We start from the raw sequence: 22,382 nt of genomic DNA, 5'->3' as shown, positions 1-22,382 counted from the left end.
AAGACAAACATATCCACCTTAGAAAGAGGGGGGGAAAAGAGAAAGCTTGCTAATGCCATGTGCCAGTGTGGAAGTGGACATTTAACACTCATGCTGGCGGAGTCTCCCACTGATGAGAAGGGATCTGACAGTGCTTTACAAAATCACACTGAAAACATGCAAGCATGCATGTGTCCGTGCACTCTGTGATACAGTAAATTTATTTGCTTAGATCCAAAATAACCTTCCCTCGGTAGTGTTTTCCAATAGGGTATGTGTCTAAGGTTTTTCATAGCACTCACATTTGTGGTAAAATGGCATGGAGACAATGTAACTCTTGACCCTGGGGGAGAACATGAATAAAATGTAGACCCCACCGTGAGCAGTTGAATGCAATGAATTTGATGTATGCACAAAAGGAGCAACTGAAAATATAATGCCAAGGGGAGAAGATACAAAGAAATAAATGAGATCCATAATGTATATAAATTAAAAATGCAATTACAACAAAGTAACAATGTGTTTTATAATATGCACACTGACAGGTGCAAACACTTTGGCTGGATCCTAAACAAGGACAGCAGGCGTCATGTACAAACCAAAAGGGACATTCAGACAAGCAAGTGGAGCCCTATGAAAGTGTAGGTATACATGAGTATGTACATATGGATCACCAAACCCAATTTTTACAAGACAACACACTTCAGTCATACCTAAGGCACCCTGTATTTCCTATTTTATTTTTAGTGTTGATCTCTAGCAACTACAATGATTGCAGGTGACAATTTTCTACCTAAAACCCCAAGGCAGACACTTAGGAGAGGTTTAGAGTGGGTCCCTGGAATAGTTGGAGGTGTCATGCATCCATCACCAGCTGAGGGTCAAGAGGCAACCCGGCAAGCAGACAAGACAAGATGCCTTTCTTCTGCTGCCTCCTCCAAAGTGTCACATCCTAGGGCCAGCGGGGGGTGGAGCAGGCTGTTCTGGGCACTGACTGCACTTCCGGACAGTGAACTTTTCACCCCAACATCAGCCCTGACTTGTCTGACTGAGGCCAAAAATCAAAGCAGGAAGCAATGTGCCCCTGGAGAATGCATACGGAGATATTTTAAAACAGAGGAACACCTTATAGCACCTTAAACCTACCAAAGTTGCAGAACTATGAACACCAGCTTTTCTCTTAATAAATGGGAAGCTGGAAACAAGAGAGGATACATGGGAAAAAAACCGGCTGATTTCAATAGACTAGCACCCTGGGGGGAAGCGGGAGGGGGGACAGCAGGGAGAATCAGAGAATCAGTCAGCGTGGTCCTCACCGGTTTTCATTCAACAAACAAAAAAACAAAGCACACTAGAATTTCTATCACCAAATAACTAAACACTGCCTTTCTCAGGAGGGCACCTTTATGACTTCCTTAAACCAAAGGTCTTCCTAAAGTATGGTTACTGAACCTTTAGAGAAAGCATTTAGCTATAGCTAAGTTATAACTTTCTCAGAATTAAACAGTTCTGGGCTAAAGGATGGATGATACTCGTCAAGGCACAGAATCCTCTCCACCTCCATGCATGTGCCCAAAAAGAAAGATGAGAAGGCATGGTGTTCTAGTCACACTGCATGGTTCTGTCTCTGTCATCATTGAGGCCACGGTGAACAGGCAATAGTATTGTCACACCACAACCCAGTGGCTATAGTTTGGATCTGGAGTATTCTCCACAGGCCTTTGCGTTAAAGGCTTGGTCACTAGCCTGTGAAACAAATGGGAGGTGGTGGAACCTTTAAAAGGTGGGGCCTATAAGGAAGGAGTTAGTTGATTGGAATGCATGCCCTTGAAGGGGTACTGGGACCCCCAGCTACTTGCCCATCTTATCTTTCTTTGCTTCCTGGCCATTACGAGGTGAAAAGACCTCTTCTACCACACCCTTGTACCATGATACACTCTGCTGCTATAAGTCCAAAGCAAAAGGGACAAGTCCATGAAGTGAGACCTCTGAGACTATGAGCCAAGGCAAGTCTTTTCTCCTTATACGCTGATGGTTTCAGACACGGCGTCATAGCCGTGGAAAGCTACCATGTCCGTGTAAACCAGAGGATGGGTGTTGTGCATGGATCCCAAACAGCAAATGGCCTGAGCCTAGGTTTGCCATGGGAATCTGCCAGGACTATAATTAGCACTGTACTTATAAACAAGGCTGACGAGATAGCTTAGCAGAAGAAGGAGCTTAATGCCTGGTAACCTGAGTTTAATCCTGGGGATCCACACAGTGGAAGGAGAACACTAACTTCTGCAAGCAAATGTGTGTGCATGCACATACACCAAATATATAAACACATGTAATAGCACATGGAGCGAAAGAACTAACTTATAACTAAAGCATACGGCGTCCCACAAAATCCCTATTACACAGGCATCTATAAGAGAAATCAAATGTATAACTAACTGAGAGTAATGGCCTTGGGTCTACCAGATAAGGAAGAGGGTGGAGAAGAGGTGGCCATTCAGGGAAACTGAGGCATGGAGGTGACAGCAGGTGTATATATTGCATTGTTCTAATCCAGTTGCTTGTTACCAGATGAGAGAGGACCACACAGTACACAGTATGGGTTCAAGATTTTTGATGAAATCCATGAAAGGACAGCAAGCCTAAAACAACCATTTCCTAAAAAGACTCTTTTAATGTGGCTTCTCAAGATTATAATATTCCTTTCACAGATGGAGGAATGGGCCTTCATAGATGCTGAGCGAGGTCCTCAGAATGACATGGTGGCAGAACTACCGTTGATTCAAAGGCTATGTGACTTCACAGTGCTTTTCAGTGAGCATACTGATTTCCAAAAAGAGTGGACTCAGCTGAAAACAAGCTAGGAAAACCAATGTGGCCATAATCCCAAGCACATGGGAGATGGAAGCAGAACAATCAGCAGTTCAAGTTCAGCTCTGCTACGTAGCAAATTGGAGGCCAGCACCATCCACATGAAATTGTGTCTCAAAAATGAAACAAAAAAAAAAAAAAAACACTATAAAAGGGGGTGGTGGAGGCCATCCTTAGCAAGTCCAAAGCCCTGGGCTCTAGCCTGAGCACTCATTTCTTTTAATGTGGCCAAGCATGGGGGCACAGACTCGTAATTAGCATTCAAGAGGCATCAGCACAAGGATCTCAAATTTGAGAGCAGCTTGGGCTATATAACCAATCAGTGGACCAACTAATCAATCAATACATACAAAATGTAGATTAAAATGTAAAACTGAGACCATAAGTGTAAACTGATGATGTCCGCATCCTGGTTTTGATATTGCACAGAGGATGATAGAAACAATGTGTGATGCAAATGGATACTCATGCCTATAATCCCAGTATTTGGGAGTCCAAGACAGGAGGATTGCTTTAAGTCCAAGGTTATTCTGTTCTATACAGTGCATCCCAGGTCAGCCTGGGCAACAAAGTGGAAGCACCTTAAATAACTAAAAGAGAAAAAGAAATAACAGTTTGGGGGAAAGCTAAGTGAGTGAGGAGGCAGGGTACGTGAAAACTGGATAATGTTCATACCTACTTAAAACTTAAATTACTTTAAAAGTGGGAGGCTCCCTGCCCCCAAGTAATAGGAATGGAGTTTTAGGAAGGCTATATAGTACCTTTTTATTTGGATAGAAGTGTGCATGATGTACCTTGTTTGTTTGTTTGTTTGTTTGTTTGTTTGTTTTTTGAGACAGGGTTTCTCTGTATAGTTTTGGTGTCTGTCCTGGATCTCGCCCTGTAGACCAGGCTGCCCTCAAACTCACAGAGATCCGCCTGGCTCTGCCTCCCAAGTGCTGGGATTAAAGGCATGCGCCACAGCTGCCCAGCTGATGAACATATTTTAAAAATAATTCTCAGATATATGCATGGTCTAAATACCACAAGAAATAAAATAATACTAGTTCCTTGCTATTCTCACTCAATGTCAATAGACTTTTATTAAGTATATAATAAATATCACAGGGTATCATACTGTATCTTCTACATAAAGTTACATGTTCAAATTTTCTTCCTATTTTTTCTACCATATTTATCTATAAAACCAAAAATATATAGCTGCCAGTCATATCTAAACCTCAACATGAATAGAATAAAATACATAGCTGATTTGAATGAATATTTCATAAGAAAACTCTCATATTCATCATGAGGTTATTGAGCAATTTTTTTCAAGAATTGATATAGGACAATTTTAACACCACTAGCATTTGTTCAATGCCATGTGCCATTAAATTTATTTATATCAAAACACTATACAAGGAAAAGTAATGTATCTATTTTTTATATATAAAGAAAGATAGATTCTCAAGGGCTAATTTGCCAAAATGACAAGTCTGCCACACTTTGCCACTCTGTTAAAAGCATCCACAGCCTTCCTTACCAGTGAGACTATAACGGTAACATAGCCATTCTAAGTGTGTTTGCACATTATTTTTTTTTTTCAGTATTCATTCCTGGCTCCTATTTAAAGCTAAAGTTTGTTACCAAAGCTGAAGAAAAATCTTAGAGGAATGAGAGAAATACGAGCGGAATTCCAGGCAGCAATACAGGCGTGCTCAAGTGCGAAACACGAGAAGAACACCTGCCAAGTTCCTCTCGGCCCCGCCTGATCCTGTCTCACTGATCTGGGTCCAATCTCTCTCTCTCTCTCTCTCTCTCTCTCTCTCTCTCTCTCTCTCTCTCTCTCTCTCTCTCTCTCTCTCCCACTTGTTTCTCTCCATCTCTCCCCCCCCCCCACTTCCTACCTGTTCCAGAAGCATGTAAAAAGCAGGAAGAAGAGACGGGCGAAACTCGTGAAAAGACACTGAGGACACTGGAGAGTGAGGAAGGGCTCTCTAGTAGCTTTATTCCGGGTAGGGAAAATTCTAAGACAAACCTTTACAGGATCATAAATAGCAGGGGAAAAAAATTACCCAAATATTGACTATAAGGTCAAATATTTGGGGGAAGAATCACTCAAAAGAGCTAATTTAAATATGTCATTGCATTTATATTTACACTCAGGACATTATAATTTAGTATGAGTCAAATCTGAGGTTGAATGCACTTTCTAATTCAATGTCATATTTTAGGTCTTTAATTATGTTTGATTCAGCATCCAACTTTGTTCTTCAGTACCAACTCCTATCTGTCCAGCCCTCATGCTAACCCATCTGTCTCCTGACACTTTAAGAACAGTGTCTGCACTCAGCATTATTTCTCAAGTCCACAGACTTCATTCATGACATTGACCTTGACTCCCCTCCACATCTGGAAACTTTTTAGTCTAGTGTGTGTAACTGGCACTATTTTTGAAACATAACAGTGTACTCAATCAGCCTTGCGTTTCACAGTCAAATAGGATGGCCGGGGCGTCCATCATCAGATGCGCACATAAGGAGAATTGCTGTATATCTACAATGGAGTTTAATTCAGACAGAAACATACGTTATTTGAAGAAAAAATGGATGGAATCATAGATCATCATATTAAAGACACTAAGCCAGACATAGAAAGACAAACATTACATGCTTTTCTTATGTGGAATCTGAGTTTCACAGAGACACGCACACACACACACACACACACACACACACACACACACACACACACACCAGTACGGGTGACATGGAACTAGAAAGGGGACTTATTTGGGGAAGAGAAGGAGAGGCTACTGGGGAGTTAAACAAAGTAATGGTGGTTATGGATTTTTCTTTTGAATATCACCCAGGCCTTTTTCACAACATCTGGTGAAGTTAGAAACAGTACTGTTTCAGCACAACAGTAAAAAGAAGATGATTTTCTAGAAGTCAAACACACAGGCTAGACATTCTGCTTCCACCCGCTAACAAGGACATGCCAGCTGAAGAATGGATCTGAGGAACACTGTCATTCCGCTGCTCTAGTGCTGAAAATGGAGTCTATGAAGACTGGACCTACACGCTCCCCTACCATCTAAAGGAAAAAAGGAAGGAGACCAAAATAACCGTGTGAGGCATGGTGTTAAAGTGGGAGATGCCACAGGAAATATTTTAGTACCCTCTCCAACAGGTTCACACCCTGGGAGAGGAGATAAAGTTAACAGACAATTATAATTCAGCGCTATGAGGGACGTCACAAGGATAAGCACAGGGCGTGACGGAAGCACAGGAGAGGGAGAATCAGAGCACTCAGGAGAGTTGCCCAGAGGAAGGGACCTGCAAGACACACATGGCTCTGCGTCCACCAGGGTGGCCACGGCAATGATGGACAACAGCATGTGCCGGGAGGACAGAGCAAAAGTTGAGTCCTCAGACATCATCTGTGGGGAAATGAACTGGTTGGAACTTGGTTTTACACGGCTGGGCAGATAAGCCAATTCAATCTGAATTCAATCCACAGAACACACATAAAAAGCTGGGTGCAGTGGCATATGTGTATAATCCCAGGCCTGAGGAAGCAGGAATAAGCAGTTGGCTCTGGCTCCTTGGCCAGCCAGCCAGTTTAGCCTAATCCAGTGGTGCTCAACCTATAGGTCACGACTCCTTTGGCAAACCTCTGTCTCCAAAAATATTTACATTGTGATTCATAACAGCAGCAAAATTATAGTTATGAAGTAGCAATGAAATAATTTTATGGTTGGGGGTCACCACAACATGAGGTACTATATTAAAGTGTCACAGAATTAGGAAGATTGAGAACACTCTAAGAGACTCGCTCTCAAAAACAAGGTGCATAGCACCTGAGGAAGATACCCAAGTATGACCTCCACACATGCACATGCACCTGCACAGACATGAACACACAGTAAGGAAAACGGTTTGACAGCATCTCAAACTGTTTAGCACAGAATTACCCTATCATCTAGCAATTTGACGCTGAAGTATACACAAAACATGCACAAGAATGTTCACAGCAATATATTAAAAATGGGGGTACCTCAAGTGCTCCTCAAATGATGACTGGACCCTCCCCCCCAAAAAAAAAACCCAAGCATTACATTCCAAAAAAGATGTCATCCACTCAGGAAGGAAGGACCAGCAATGCTGCAACAGGCAGGAACAAACTTGGAAAAATCACATGCTGTCTAAAACAGACACACAGAATCACAAATCGTATGATTCCTACTCCTATGAAATATCGACAGTAGACAAAAGCTAGACTAATGACTTTAGATATCGTAGGAACATGGGCAGGAAGAGTAAGCATTTGTGGATACATCGTTTCTCTTTGGGGAGATGGAAACTGTTCTAATGATATCGTAGGAACATGGGCAGGAAGAGTAAGCATTTGTGGATACATCGTTTCTCTTTGGGGAGATGGAAACTGTTCTAATGGTCTTCATAGAATCTTCATAAATTACCTGAGACCTGTTGAACACCAAGCTTTAAGAACTTAAGGAGGCCGAGCGGCAGTGATGCACACCTTTAATCCCAGCACTCGGGAGGCAGAGCCAGGCGGATCTCTGTGAGTTGGAGGCCAGCCTGGGCTACAGAGTGAGATCCAGGATAGGTACCAAAGCTACACAGAGAACATAAGGAGGCTATGAGTTTAGCTTAGTGTTAGAGTACTTGTTTAGCATGAACAGGGCCCTGGGTTCAATCTCAAACACCATTTAAAAAAGATCAAATTATAAGGCATATGGAAGAAAGTTTAGCAGGCAAAAACATAATTAACAGGAAAGAAGAGAGAAAAGTGTCCAGGCTGGTGGACAATAAAGAGAAAAGGGGCAGGGGGACCACTAGCAAGGTTGATTAGCAAGTAAATGCACTTGGTGACAAGCCAGAGTGTAGCGAGCTTTCTCTGGGCCACCAGCCAGCTCCCAAAGCAAGATATAGAGACTTATTATTAGTTATAAATGTTCAGCCTTAGCTTAGGCTTGTCCCACTAGCTCTTATAACTTAATTTAACCTGTTTCTCTTCATCTACATTTACCTCACAGTATTTTACCTCTCTTTCATTCTGTACGTCTTACTTTCACTGCTTCTTCCATGTCTGTCTGTCCAGCAGCTGGTTGGCTGGCCCCAGGCATATCTCTCTCTTTCTTCCTTGTTCTCGCTCCTCCTTCCCCACCCCACACCAGGCTAGATTCCATCTCCTACTTATTCTCTCTGCCCGCCAGCCCGCCTATCCTTCTACTGCCTAACTAGTGGTGGTTCAGCTTTTTATTAGACCAATCAGGTGCCTTAAGTGGGCAAAGCAACACATCTTTGCATTGTTAAACAAATGCAGCATAAACAAATGTAACACACCTTTACATAGTTAAATTAATATTCCACAACATCAGGAGACCTGAGTTTGATCCCCATGACCCACAAAGTGGAAGAAAAGAACAGAATCTTTCAAGGTTTCTTCTGACCTCCACATGCACACAATGGCACATGCACATCCACACATATATACACACATAATTCATGCATACACACATACATTATATATATAATACATGCATACACACACATACATATACATAATGCATGCATACACACATATATACATACATATATACATAATGCATGCAAACATACATACATATATACATAATGCATGCATACACACATACATACATATATACATAATGCATGCAACATACATACATACATATATACATAATGCATGCATACACACATACATACATATATACATAATGCATGCATACACACATACATACATATACATAATGCATGCATACACACACACATATATATATACATAATGCATGCATACATAAATAATTGTGGTGATTTTATTTTAAAGAGAGAAAGAGGAAAGGGATGGGGGTGGTGCCTAAGTGTGGGAAGATGGGACCCAAGCTGTAGCTAGCTTGCCACTGAAGACAAAGACAGTGTAGGAATTCTGGCCAGCTGTTTGAGCATGGAAGGGTAGGGAGGAAGGAGCCAGCCACAGCTACTGTTCTGCTGGCTGAGGGGCCTGTGAGGAAGAGCAGCCAGCCTGAGCTGAATGCAGGAAGTTAAGAGCAACCCCAGTGAAGAAAAGGAGAGGGGAAAAACTGGAAAATAAAACACACTTGGAAATTTCTCACATCCACCCTTTACAAAAATGCTTTCCATGTCAAACACTAGGGAACAATTTACTTGGGCACAAATAGAAAAGGGATGTCTTAGGAGGGACCCCACCCCCATTCAGTCCCTTGGCTCCTTGAATTCTTAGGAGGTGAGCAAATCCAGGCTCATTTCCTGTTGCTTTTTAAAGCAATGTTTGCATTTTTCAATGTTTTTCTACAGTTTATCAGCTCATGCAGTCCTACAGTGGGCTGGCTACCTCTTGGGTTTGTTTTCCTCCTGCTTTATAATAGTGCAAGCACTGTAAACACTGTAAGTGGATACAAAGATACTTATTATGAAGATTTCAACAGTATTCATTGCATGTATATTTCTCCCTCTTCTTATAAATTTGTATTTCATAATGATTTTTATCAACACTAAGAAACCAGAACTCTGGGCTGGGGGTGTCGCTCAGCTGTACGTCACCTGCTAAGCCATCAGGTAGGCCTGAGTCTGCTGACCAGCACTGTGCATGCACACCCAAAACAAATCTATTCAGTAGGTTGTATGTTTCAGAGCACACATTTTTTCCCATGCTTCAGAAACTAGTAATACACATTGAAGTAAACAGAATAAGCTCTTACCTTCAGCTGGTAATACTGACACCAAGTCTGAGGCTGAAGAGTTCAAAACATCCACATCCACAAACAGAGCTCCACAAATAGTGAATGGACTCCCCTAGATTGCTCCACCTGTAAAGAAAAGTCACTGTTTTATTATCACCTGAATTACAACTGAATCATGTATATACAGTGGTGCCCCATAGCCATACACTAACCTTCTGAACCTTTGGTCCGTGTTGTGGATCAAAATTCTAGAAAGAGTTCATAACCTAATTGTTCTAATGTATTAAGTTGTGACCTTTAGTGTGCGTAATCATGTGTGTGTGTGTGTGTGTGTGTGTGTGTGTGTGTGTAGGACTTATCAAGTGTTATCTCTACTTTCAGGCAGATATCGTGGATGAGGCCTCCATGGGTGAGAGCTGAGAGTACAGCAAGACTTTAAAATGTGACTTCCATACATTAGACACTAGTTAATAAGGCTTGTGTGAAAGAGATACCATTCACAATCTCATTTATTTCTTATTTCAATGCCACACCTGTAACCCCAGCAGTTAGAAGGCTGAGTGACATAGGGTTGCAAGTTCAAGGCCTCCTCTCTAAAATAAAACAGCTGGTAAAGTTGGAATATGGTTGTCCACAGGGAGTCTGACTGAGTTCTGAATAACTGATTGTATACCTTGACATCACCTGTAAAACGAAATATGTGAGTATATCTTAAAACCAAAGGGTTACGAAGAATCCTAAGTGATTTACTCTCATTTCTATGGTACTTCTCAAAGTACACAAATGTGTCCCAAGATTTAGAATGCTATCTAGTCAGGGTTAGACAGTAAATGGAGATGGAATCCTGGAGAGGAAACACAGGAGTTGAGTGAGGCAGAGTGCCAGTTACTGTGTACACATTGGGATGTTTCCGAAACTCCAACACCAGAGCCTGAGTTTCCATATCTATGGGCATAAATGTGCTGATGATCCCGAAACCTTGCATTGCTGAAAAAAGAAAACACATATTCCACATTTTCTTCTTTCTAGTTAATCTTTCATGGCTCATTCTTGTGGGCTCTGGTTGAAATCTCACCTCCCACTGCCAATTGGTGTCTCCTTTCATTTTATACTTTGTTAATGCTTATATATCCTTGACAATTCAGCATTTATTAGGATGAGAGAGAATTCAATTTATCCCTGCATATCTTCCTAAGAAAGGAGCAGAGAATAAATTAATAAAAATGCATAATGCTTACCGCTCTATAAAAGTGAAATGTGACATGTCGCTGACTTACCTGGAGGTCCCTTGGAACAGAATAGACTGAAAAGTCAGAAATATGATGGTGGGATGCTAGTGTTCCCCCCAAAAAAAGAACCCCAAAAAACTGAGAATAAACCTTTTACGGATGTAGACCTCTACATGCAAGCTTGAAAACACAGGAGGAGGAGATGAAGACAGCAGAAGAAAACTGACCTCCCGTGCTGCTGGCCTGGCAGAGCTAAGGTTATGAAAACCGCAATACTACTGCAAACCTTCTATAGAGTGCAGCAATCGCCAAGCCGTTCTTCACAAAGCTGGAGAAGCAATGTTGAGTTTCAGTCCCATGAAAGCACAAGAGATGCTAAGGCAATCCTGAGCAAAATGAACAGCATTCTACCATGACACCCCATTTAAAACCCGACTACACAACATAGCAACAAAAACAACACGGGTACAAAAACAGACGCAGAAACTGGTGGCATGGAAGTGAGAATCCAGAGATACACCCATGCACCCACAGCCATCTAGTTTTTGGAAAAGGTGAAAAAAACATACACTGGAGAAAAGAGAGAGCATCTTCAGCAAATGTTCCTGGGAAGACCACAGGTCCGAAAGCAGAAGAATGAGAGGCTCCATTTCTCTCATCCCATACAAAAGATGAATTCAAAGTGCTTCAAATACCGTCATGTACGACTTAAAATCCCAGAACTCTTGGAGGGAAACACCTCAAGATATGGCCAAAGGTAAGAAGCTTTGAAAAGAACTCCCTTGGCTCAGGACATAGCTCCAATAATTGATAAATAGCATCACATGAAATCAGAAAGGTGCCATACAGGAAAGAAAATAACTGAGTGAAGAGACCCCCACAGACTGAGAACTTGGTTAGCTAGCCATCTGAGGGGAATTCATGTCTAGAATACACACAAAAAAAAATCTACTAAACAAGGAGGCAAATAAAATGACCAAATTGTCAATAAATACATGAATTAAGAAAATGTTTGTCGGGCGGTGGTGGCACACACCTATAATCCCAGCACTCGGGAGGCAGAGGCAGGTGGATATCTGTGAGTTCGAGGCCAGCCTGGTCTACAGAGCTAGTCCAGGACAGGCTCCAAAGCTACAAAGAAACCCTGTCTCAAAAAAAAAAAAAAAAAAAAAGAAAATGTTCAACATCCTTAGCCATCAAGAAAATGCAAATGAAATTTACATCAAAATTCCATCTCACCGCAGACTGGCCTGAACTCAGAGAGATCTGCTTGCCTCTGCCTTCCAAGTGATGGGATTAAAGCCGTGAGGCACCATGCCTGGCTTCTCAGAGTCATTGTTATTAACTCCAAACCTCTAGCCACTCTTCCAAGCAGAAAGGAGAACAGCTTGAAGTCTGTTGGGGTCATTGCTATAGATACACGTTGAAATTCTTCCTCACAGATGTGCTGGTATCCAGAGGTGGGGGCTTTGGAAAGTGATTAGGTCATGAGGGTAGCCCTCATGAACAGAACCAGTGCCAAGGGCCTCTCTCCCTCACTTACAACTGTGTTTGGATATAAAAAACTGGCAACCTACAAGCGATGGGAGTATCTCTACCAGATGTAGACCATGTTATACCTTCATCCTTGCCTTCTGGGCTCCGGATGACTCAAATCTACAGGCCTCTTGTCCTAAGCCTAGGGCACTTCATCACAGCTTCCCGAACTGACTCCAGCATAAATGGGAGCTCACTGCATCTTTGCAAGGAATCCTTAAGCATCATTTAACCCTCTGCTCTTTTGGATTGCACTTCACATACGCACTGAGGGTGAGCCAAGTTTCTAGCTCCCACGAACTCCCCAACCAACCAACTCAAAAGCCACCAAATAGAAGCACTAACGAACCCCCAAGACCCCACCTCCGGGATAGTGAAGACAGTCAGTTCAGTCAAACATCATGGTGTGAGCGGTAATTTTCATCATATAAAATGCCATATTTTGATATTTTGTCTCATAGAAGCTAATTAAGAATGAAATTTGAGTAGAAGCAAAAAAGGAAAAAAGAAGAAGAAAACAAACAAATAAAACCAAATAATTGTGTGGAAAGGGGGACAACAGGTAAAAATGTTTAAAGACTTAAAATAGGTTAGGGAAATAAACAGGCTTCAGATAGGTCAAAAATGGTGGATCTGTCTTCATAAAATCATGGCTCCCGGTAACCAAGCTGTGAACTTAAAAGCTTATTTTTTTAAATATTTTTCTTCCCCTTTTTCAGTTTTTTTTTTTTTTTGGTGTGTGTGTGTGTGTGTGTGTGTGTGTGTGTGTGTGTGTGTGTGTGTGCGTGCCTGCCTGTCTATCATTCAATGAAATACCAGGTGCACTGTGGCTTTCTCCTTTATAAAAGAAAAACAAAGCTATTGTCACTCATGGGCTTTGGTCTAGCCTGTCAAGCAGGAATTAAAATCTCTTTAAAAAACAAGAAGGAGGAGGAGGAGAAGGAGCAGGAGGAAGGAGGCAGGAAGAAGGAAGGGGAAGGGGAAGAAGAAGGAGGAGGAGGAGGAGAAGGAGACAGAGAAGCAGCAGCAGCAGCAGCTTTGCGGGGTTCATGTATCCTATCCACATGAGCTAGATCAGCTTACAGGAGCGGCCAGAGATAAGGCACCCCAGGGAGTTTAGAAGGAAGTTTTGAACCTCCAGAAGAACCTATGCCTTCTTGACTCATGCAGCCCACCCTCACCCACCCACCGTCAACCACCCTTATTCTGCACCATAAGGCTTGGTGTGCTGTGAGAAGCAGAGAGCTATGCCTTTCTCTCTAGTAATGACTAAACTACATCCTTAAATTAGCTCTTCACAAACAAACATCTTCCACCAGTTTCTAAAGATTTCTCCATTTGTCCCCCCAAATGATGAAACAAACACACCCTTACACGCAAAAAGCAATCCCATCATTTTACTCCATTTCCAGGCCTCTGGTTTTATGTAATCCAAAGGCACAAAGCCTGTAGAGCAAAAATGGTTGGGTTATTTTGAAAGAATGCATCAAATATTAGCTGAAAATTGGTTCTAAATGGGGCCACTTAAGCCTCTGTGGGAAGGAATCGAAGGGACTCAGGATTAGAAGCCAAAAAAGAAAATTGAGGACAAGAAAATAATGACTGATGGGTTCAGCACTATTATCTCTGAGAATACTAAGGACGTTCAGGCTTTGGAGGGGGGAAATCACATATGTTGACTTGAGAGCACATCCAGACTGAGAAGTTGGCTTGGTGTGGCTTCCTGTAGGGGAGGAAGGGGGACAGGATATGTTCTTCATTTCCAGAAAGGCGAGAAAGAGTCACATAGCAGTCTTGATGGCCTTTGAGAATGTTGGGGGATGAAAGCCTCATCTCCATAAAGAACAAGCATCACATAACTGTGGTAAAATGTTCCATCTTCAGCAGCTGAGGTTAGAAACTCAGAAAAGAACCTAGAAGATTCTGTAACCTTGGGATGGGACATTGGAGACAGGCCATGGAAAATGGCCCATCATAGACCCAATGGAAGCCTCCTAAAAGCTACCTCACACTGACTCAAAGGATGCTAGACCCTATGAATCTAAGCAATGCAAACCCCCATGAATCTAACCAAGGCAAACACTGACTCCGTGTGTCAACCTCCAGGAAGGTGGATTTGCTAGAGACTTCTTTAGACAATTGGTTCTTAGGCAGTTCATCTCAGGATATCTTTACTAAATTTAAAAATTACTGATGAGTCCACTGAGATTTTGGTCACAAGATTTATATCAAGCAATAGTAATTCTTAGAAATGTTTAATACTTTTAATTCCTTTTAAAAATACTGCATTTGGGGCTGGAGAGGTGACTCAGTGGTTAAGAGCAGTGGCTACTCTTCCAGAAAACTACAGTTTGAGTCCCAGTACCCATATGTTAGGCCACAACCATCTGCAACTCCAGTTCCCAGGAATTTAATGCCCTCTTCTGGCCTTCATGGGTATTACATACTACAAGTGGTGCATAGAAATACATGCAGGAAAAACTCCCATACACATAGAACAAAAAAAAAATTTAAAGTATCACCCACTACAAACAAAACTAGTATTTTATAATATTTTGCAAATGTAACAATAATCAAATTTTCTCAAAACATTTAGTAACAAGAATGGCATTGTTTTCTATTGGTGGAAAAAATGTGTCTTGCTTAATAGAAGACAGCTGGAATTTCCTACTGGCTGTTATTAATCTGGCACCATATCTTGCTCAGCAGAAGTGTATAAAAATCCATTCTCATGGTGATACAAAGTTGCAAAATGAGAGATCAGGCAAAAGCATTTTCAGATATCTGGATGTTCTGTGTTTGATATTGTACTAAAACTGAAAAACTGGTGGTTTCTGAAGCGTTGGAGCATCCATCAATGAGCTGAGACTCCTCCTCACTCTGACAGACACTCATCTCCCTCATGCATCCATTCAGTCCTTGACCCACACATAAAAAATGTGCTTACATCAACCACATTCACAATCATTCACAAAATATGGAATCACTGAGGTATACAGTGGTCCCAAAAGCAAGAAGAGGGTGGACCAGGACAGACAGACACCAGCTGTTCATCTGCATCTTCAAATGTCAGCTCGGAAGCCAGGAACCTTGTCATGCTCAGCATCAGGTCCCTCATGCCAGCACATGAAGTCCACTGCCTGCACCCTTTTGAGTGTCTTTGCTTTGTATTCCAATGGCATTAGCTACTCCACTGGCATCCATGACTAACGTGTGCCATACTGAAAAAAATGAATATAAAAATGAATATAAAACCTCTCCTGGTATTCTAACAGATGAAAAAAAAAAGAAATAGATGAACAATATGTAAAAATCAGCTTTAATAGAAACCATTTAAGTCACAATTATAGTTTTAGTGAAAAACCTGATGCCTATTAGAAGTTCCAGTTTCAAAATCAAAATGTATTTTTAATTCCCTGAAACACAGAAAGCAGCTAAAGAAGAACAAACCACTGCTTATAAAAGAACCTGAAATGTAATTTGAGGAGAAATAAGTGTGTTTCCTCCAAATGCACTGAAGAGCCAAACTCTGAAAACCTGGGCAAAAACCGATACTCAAATATATTCACTACTATCAAAAATCTGTGTGTATGCATGAGAGAGAGGGGAGTCATGTGCACTCAGGGGGACAGGCCAATGAGGAGCTCACCTGTCTTTGTGACCATGGCACAGAAGTCAAGGCTACCTTTCACAAGTGGCCTGATGTTTCCAAAGTTCTGGTTCTATGCACTGTATGCCATAATTTTTTTCCCTAGCACTGCTTGGAGAGTGTCTGCCTCCTTGATGAGCTGAAGTTACGGTGTGATAGAATCGATTATCTGCTCAGAATGGCTTACGCTGTGGGACTATAAAAAATTGCAGGTGGCCTTGGTTACAAGGGAGCTATCTGTCATCCTGAACTATTGACATATTTTTATGTAGTATAGTCCCAAATCGCTCACTAAGTTTAGTTATTCATCCATGAAATCTAAAATTCGGAGTCTACCTAAGGGAAAGGGGGGATTTAGACTAAAAGTTGAGTCCCTAGTCCCCTATCAACATCACATTTCAAAGCCAGATGGAAGGGAAAAGCTAAACTTCCTTAAGCCTCACTATCCTGGAGAACGGCTGGTGTCCACCTTCACTCAGCAGATAACTGAGGGAGCTATAAATCCCAGGGATTGAGAAAAGCTACTTAAACTCGTTCGTAGCTTTAATTTACGACTGGCCGAGAACTAATAAATACTATGGTAAATATTTATTTTTCTTCAACAGTGTGCTTGCCACCAAGTTGCAGATAGAATCAGTTCCATCCTGGTCCCTGGAGCTTAAAAAATGAAGGGCATGCTAACACTGCTGCATTAGAAGAGATAGCCAAATGACACACAATGACCAGAGTACAAATCTCCCTCCAGAAACAGATAAAAATGCCACCCTCGCGGCTGTGACTTCCCTACCACACGACGAGCCTCTGAGGAGGGCTGCCTACTGGCTAATGACCACACGGCCATAATTTTTAAGTGCGTCATGTCAGATTCTAGATGAGGTAGCAAATTGTTTTTATTGGCCTTTCTTTCCTAATATAAAACTCTCGATCTACAACTGAATTAATGAATTCCGCTGCCCCTCTGTTTGCTCCACAGCTCCACTTCTAAGCTGCAATCTGGCCTTTTCTGGTCTGCTTTATCAAACCAGTAGTCATTCCCAAGGATTCTCTAACATTCCATCCTACAAATTAGATGAGTCCCAACATTAAGGGATCCCCACCCCCGACTGTCCAGTGTTTGGGGTATTTTAGAGTTCATCAGAGCCGTTATTAAGCAGAAACCTTATCAATCAAATACTTGGGTGCGCAGCACTAAAATCATTTGCCAAAAGAAATGAAAACTTCTGGGAACTAGAAAAACTGTCACGACTGTGGCAGGTGTTGGTGAAGTAACTTCAAGTTCAAATCTGAAGCACAGGCTTGGAATCCGTGCTGTCACCTTGAAGTCTGCGATGTTCTCGGTCAACTTGACGATTCAGCACTTTGCTCCATTAAGGACGGGGCTGTATTTCCTGACCAATGGACATGACTGTAAAGCAGGGACCATTAGAGGAACTATCTCACAGGACCAAAAAAAAAAAAAAAAAAAAAAAAAAAAATCAGTAAGGATGTGACCACATACATGGTGCGGTCCTGGCACTTCGTCAGCTGCCCACGGAGACGAGAGAGCACAGAAGGAAGCGGGTGTGCTAGCTGCTTCTACTTTTAGGCTGTTTTTCACGACTGCTCGCTCTTCTCTTCCCCTCTCCTGAAAGCCCTGTTGAGGATGGTGGCCTCTAGGCATGACGAAGCTTTTGCTTCTCCATTTGTCTGCAGCTGAGATTACTGGCAGGTAACTCAAACAGGATTGGACCCACAAGGGTCTATCAAGGAGGCAGTGAGGGGCTCCATGAGGCCTCTACCCTCTCAAATGCAGGCAGTTAACAGTTGCTGGGAGAGAGGGCCAAGAGACCTTACCTCTCCTCAAGAATATAGAGGCAATAAGGTCCGGTCCCTCCTTCTAAGATATATGAGAGGTTAGTGAGGGCTGAGAAGAGGCATTTTCTTTCACAGTATACTGCTCCTAAGTGGCCCATATGGTCCCTAAAGTAACCCCTCACCCAGGCTCCTGTAAACCCAATTAAGCTCACTAGTGCTCCAAATTAGACTTGAATGGAATCATTTCTTTGATTTCTCATTGGTGCCCTATGTGGAGTAAAGAGGTGTTTATTTATGTCACTAGAGAACATCTAATCATGTTGAGATTATCTTTAACTCCCCCCTAGAAGAAAGGTTCACTACTAATGTTCTGTATTTCTTATTGACCTGGAAAAAAATTTAGTTCTTTTTCTAATATAAAAAGTGAGTCACCTCCCCTCAGTGCGAACCAAATTGATCATCCTCTTCCTTATTCTATAATTAGCCGGTCACCAAATCCCCTGTCTAAATTCGGACCTTTCAAATTGCTCTCAAATACTGCCTCTTCTTCATACCTGTTTCCTCAAGTATTCATTTCCCTTTCTAGAGATAAGTTAATACAGACACAATTTATTCACTAAATAAAACTGCAGATAAGTCACCTGCAGTATTTAACTGAAATGTTTGACATCAGCTGTCTCTTGTAAAGCTTAAATGCAATCATATAAGTAAAATATTTAAGCTCTGTCTCCAGTACAAATACATGGCATGGCTTAGGTGTTTCTGTTATAACTACAGAAACAATTTCCAAGAGCTTCATCAAGAATTTCTAATAAACTAGGTGACAACCAGGATGACCGACAGTGTGTCATTTCAAATTATTAGAAAACAGCAAGAAAGATCAGAGCATGTCAGATTGGGCTGACTTTTTCAAGTCCTTCAACTTCTGTTCCTATAAAATGGATGAGATTAGATCAGATCAGCCTTCCCACCAGAGACTAAAATGACCAAGAAAGAAAACAATTGTTCAAAATAGCATCTGCTTGCAGGCACCAGAGGACTGTCAGGCTCCTTGACTTTAAGGGTCAGGACTGTGGAGAGCTGACCTTTGACCTGTCTTGAACCCATTTGGTGACTCCTCTGCAGACAATGGAAAAACTCAAGAATGGAATAAGGCTTACCCCAGTCTCACAAAGTGAAACTCCAGTCTGCACAGGCAAAAACGCAGAGTTCATGGCCTTCTAAGGGCAAGAGGCCCTGGTAACAACCCAAACTTTCAGCTGGATCCCAAGGGCCCAAGCTAGAATCTCACCAGGGCTCAGGAAAATTGAAGGGCATCTTGGGGACAGTTTAACCCCTGCCTGGATCAAAGTAGCCCTCTACAGAGGAAAGGAACATCAGCCACAGCTAAGTATTATCTCTGTGTTTTTAATAAATAATTCCCAGTAGTCATGAGAATTAACTCTGCTTACAAAAAATAAGAACAAGCCAAAAATTTGGAGAAAAGTCAGAAACAGACCCATAGGGAATTGAGACATAATAGTTAATAAAAGGGAACTTCAGAGTCACTGTGACCAATACATTTCATAACCAAACAATAAACTGGAAATAATGTAGCATAAAATAATCAAAGACATATTCTGTGATTTGAAATATAACCACTGGTAGGAACATACTCAAAAGATGAGCATCACTGAATATCATGTACAGATGAGATGAATGGGGAGGTGATATTATAGAAGAAAATACCCAGATTAAAGCACAGAGAGAAAATGGAGCAGAAATGACTGACGGAACACTGTTTATTTTATTATTGTGTGTTGTGATGTGCGAGATGTAGTGTGTGTGTGTGTGTGTGTGTGTGTGTGTGTGTGTGTGTGTGTGTGTGTGAACACGCACACACTACAGTGCGTGTGTGGAGGTTAGAAGGTAACTTTCAGGAGTTAGTTTAGTTTTCTCCTTCCACTGTTTGGGTGTCAGAGATTGGACTCAATGCCTTTAGCAGCTGTGCAACCTCACTAGGCCTGAAACAGTTTCAACCATGAGGAAAAGAAAGGAATCCCAGAGTGGAGACTGGAATTAAAGCAATCTCTGAGGAGATTGTGGTAGACAGTTTCCCAAAACCAATGGAGAAAATCAAGCCTGATTCAAAAGTGCTAAACATTTTGAGATGGATAGAAACAAGGAAATTCACATCTAGAATATCACAACAAAACTGCTGGAAATCAAGGGCTAAGTAAAATCATAAAACTGGACAAATGAAGCCAGATGTGGTGGCACAAGCCTTTAATCCGAGCACTCAGAAGGCAGAGATAGGCAGATCTCTGAGTTTGAGGCCAGGTTGGTCGACTATTTGAGTTCCAGGGCAGCCAGAGCTACACAGAGAAACCCTGTCTCCCGGGAAGTGGTGGTGGAGGGGGCTGTTGGAAATGAAAGACAAGATATTCAAGGTACCCACACAGGAGTATTTGTGGAAAAGACCATTTCGAAATAATAGTAAAACCAAGACTCTCCAAGGACACATAGAAACCAGGATACTTATTATTAGAAATGGTACTTTTAATGAGCTAAAAAGATGTCCAAAAATATCCTTGAAAACTAAAAGGCAAATTAAAGACTTTAAATACAATCAGAAAGCCCTTACTGCCAGAATATCTGAAGAATTTGTGAATGGGAAGAAAATAAGCCCAGATGAAAGCTTGTTGTACAGAGTGAAGAAAGCCTACAGGAAAACACTAGTCGGATATGCGTCTTATAACGGGTTAACATCCCGATAAAGGAACTCAAAATCTAGGCCAGAGAGAGGTTTCAATGAGTAAAGGTCCCTGCCACCAAGCCTGAAGACCTGAGATCAAGCTCTGGTATCCTCGAGAAGAAGGAGAGAACCTATTTTCACAACTTGTCCTGTGACCTAAACATGCATACCATGTCCCATGCACCACAGTACACACACCATTCATTCATATAAGCATACATACACACATGCCAACACACTAATAATAATTAGAATTAAAATTTTAAGTCTGTCTTTATTCAAAACCCATTCCTTTAAAGAATATTTAAGTAATTATACATTACGTGCTAATGTTTTCCTATGACATCCCAGGGGTTATGTTAGGTCTAGGACCAGAGGGGGATCTTAACCAACGTCTTCACATAGCATGTGTGTCTGGTTATCTTCCGTGTTGCACACACCTGAGCTCTGCTCCCTTTTAGCACAAAAAGAAAACTAGTCCCCAGGAGTGTCATTCTTTTAGTTGGACATCTTTAAATCTCATCAGGACTCCAGGATATCTAGGTTGCGTCACTAGCTTATGCCACATAGCTCAAGGGTCCACACATTAAAGACTTTGCATAAATATCCACATAATTAAACTTTTCCAGGAGGGAACAATGATCCCAAATCACATGATACACTTTGATCAAAAGAAACAGAAAATCTTGCAAGTTCCAGAAACAACATCCATGAATACTAGGGTGGAAAAATCTAGTGTATTATGAAATAAAATTATTTAATAAAATCTTGAGATAGCCGAAATATGTTATTTAGATTTAATCTCACTCTTGATGGTCAGAACAGACTAGGCCCATGAGAGGCCATCTTTCTACCCACAGAAACTAACACTGCCTGTGCTGTTTAGAAATGGCCCAAATATCTTCTCACTAGCGCCCTGAGAGCCTCATCTCCAGCCAAAGAGATGTGGCTCTGAACAGGGAAACCTCTTGGTCATTCAGCATCCAAAGCTCGGACTACAGCAAGAACTCACTCTCCCTTAAATCTGCACTCGGGGATGGGGTTACTCCTACCTACAGGTCTGCTACTTGCTTCCAAACAGTTTTCAATTTTCTCTATTTTTAAACATTAAACTGTGTCCTCTAGTCTTGACTTAACAACAAGAGGATATTGTTTGAAAGTCACATCTTCAAATCCAGATTAGCAAATTATTCATTCTCCCCTCCCCCGCTTTCCCTCTGCTGCCTCAGCGTGTACCTATATTCATGGTCGTGTGCATGTGTAAGAGTGCACATGCATGTATGTGCACATCCACCCTGTGGATGCCAGAGGTCAGCACGGACTGCCTTCGTTTATCACTCTCCACCTTAGGTTTTGAGACCAGTATCTTTTCCTGAACCAGGAGCTCACTGATTCAGCTAGCCTGGCTGACCAGTGAGGCTCACGGATCCTCCTGACTCTGCCTCCCTAGCACTGGGATTGTAGGCATATATCACCATAGCAGGCTTTTCTTTTTTCGTGTGGGCGATAAAGATCCAACTCAGGTCTCATATTGTACAGCAAAGACTTTTTTAGCTGACCCATCTCCCCAGTTGGGAAATGATTTTCTTTAACTCTCTCAAAGTCTCCATTATGTTTCTATACATCCTTTCTTAAGCAAAATTAAAGAGTTTTTTTTCCCCAACTGGAGAGATTTCCTCTTTTATCAAGCACTTGATCCACGCCGGGGTAAGTGGTCATCTCTTGGCCACTAAGCCAACTTGCACTATCATCATCACACAGTAAATCAGGAAATCAGACTCAGAATTTAACTCTCATTGACACCCAGCTCAGAAGGGGCAGAGTAGGCATTCAGCCCCAAGTTTTCCAGGGTCAGGA

The 22,382-nt window shown here is 41.8% G+C and overlaps 1 long non-coding RNA gene across 2 annotated transcripts in view; it reads right to left on the bottom strand.

Moving 5' to 3' along the window:
* LOC131911255 (uncharacterized) overlaps nt 1–22,382 on the bottom strand; it is a 150,824-nt gene that overhangs the window by 47,634 nt on the left and 80,808 nt on the right. For both annotated transcript variants that reach the window (XR_009379312.1, XR_009379311.1), the window contains exon 3: nt 9,602–9,709. This is a non-coding gene — a long non-coding RNA (uncharacterized LOC131911255). The remainder of the gene's footprint in view (nt 1–9,601; nt 9,710–22,382) is intronic.

The sequence above is a fragment of the Peromyscus eremicus genome, chromosome 5, assembly GCF_949786415.1.
Source record: "Peromyscus eremicus chromosome 5, PerEre_H2_v1, whole genome shotgun sequence".
Taxonomy (NCBI): domain Eukaryota; kingdom Metazoa; phylum Chordata; class Mammalia; order Rodentia; family Cricetidae; genus Peromyscus; species Peromyscus eremicus.
The sequence above is the reverse complement of the archived record's forward strand: the minus strand, read 5'-3'. Positions and strand labels throughout refer to the sequence as shown.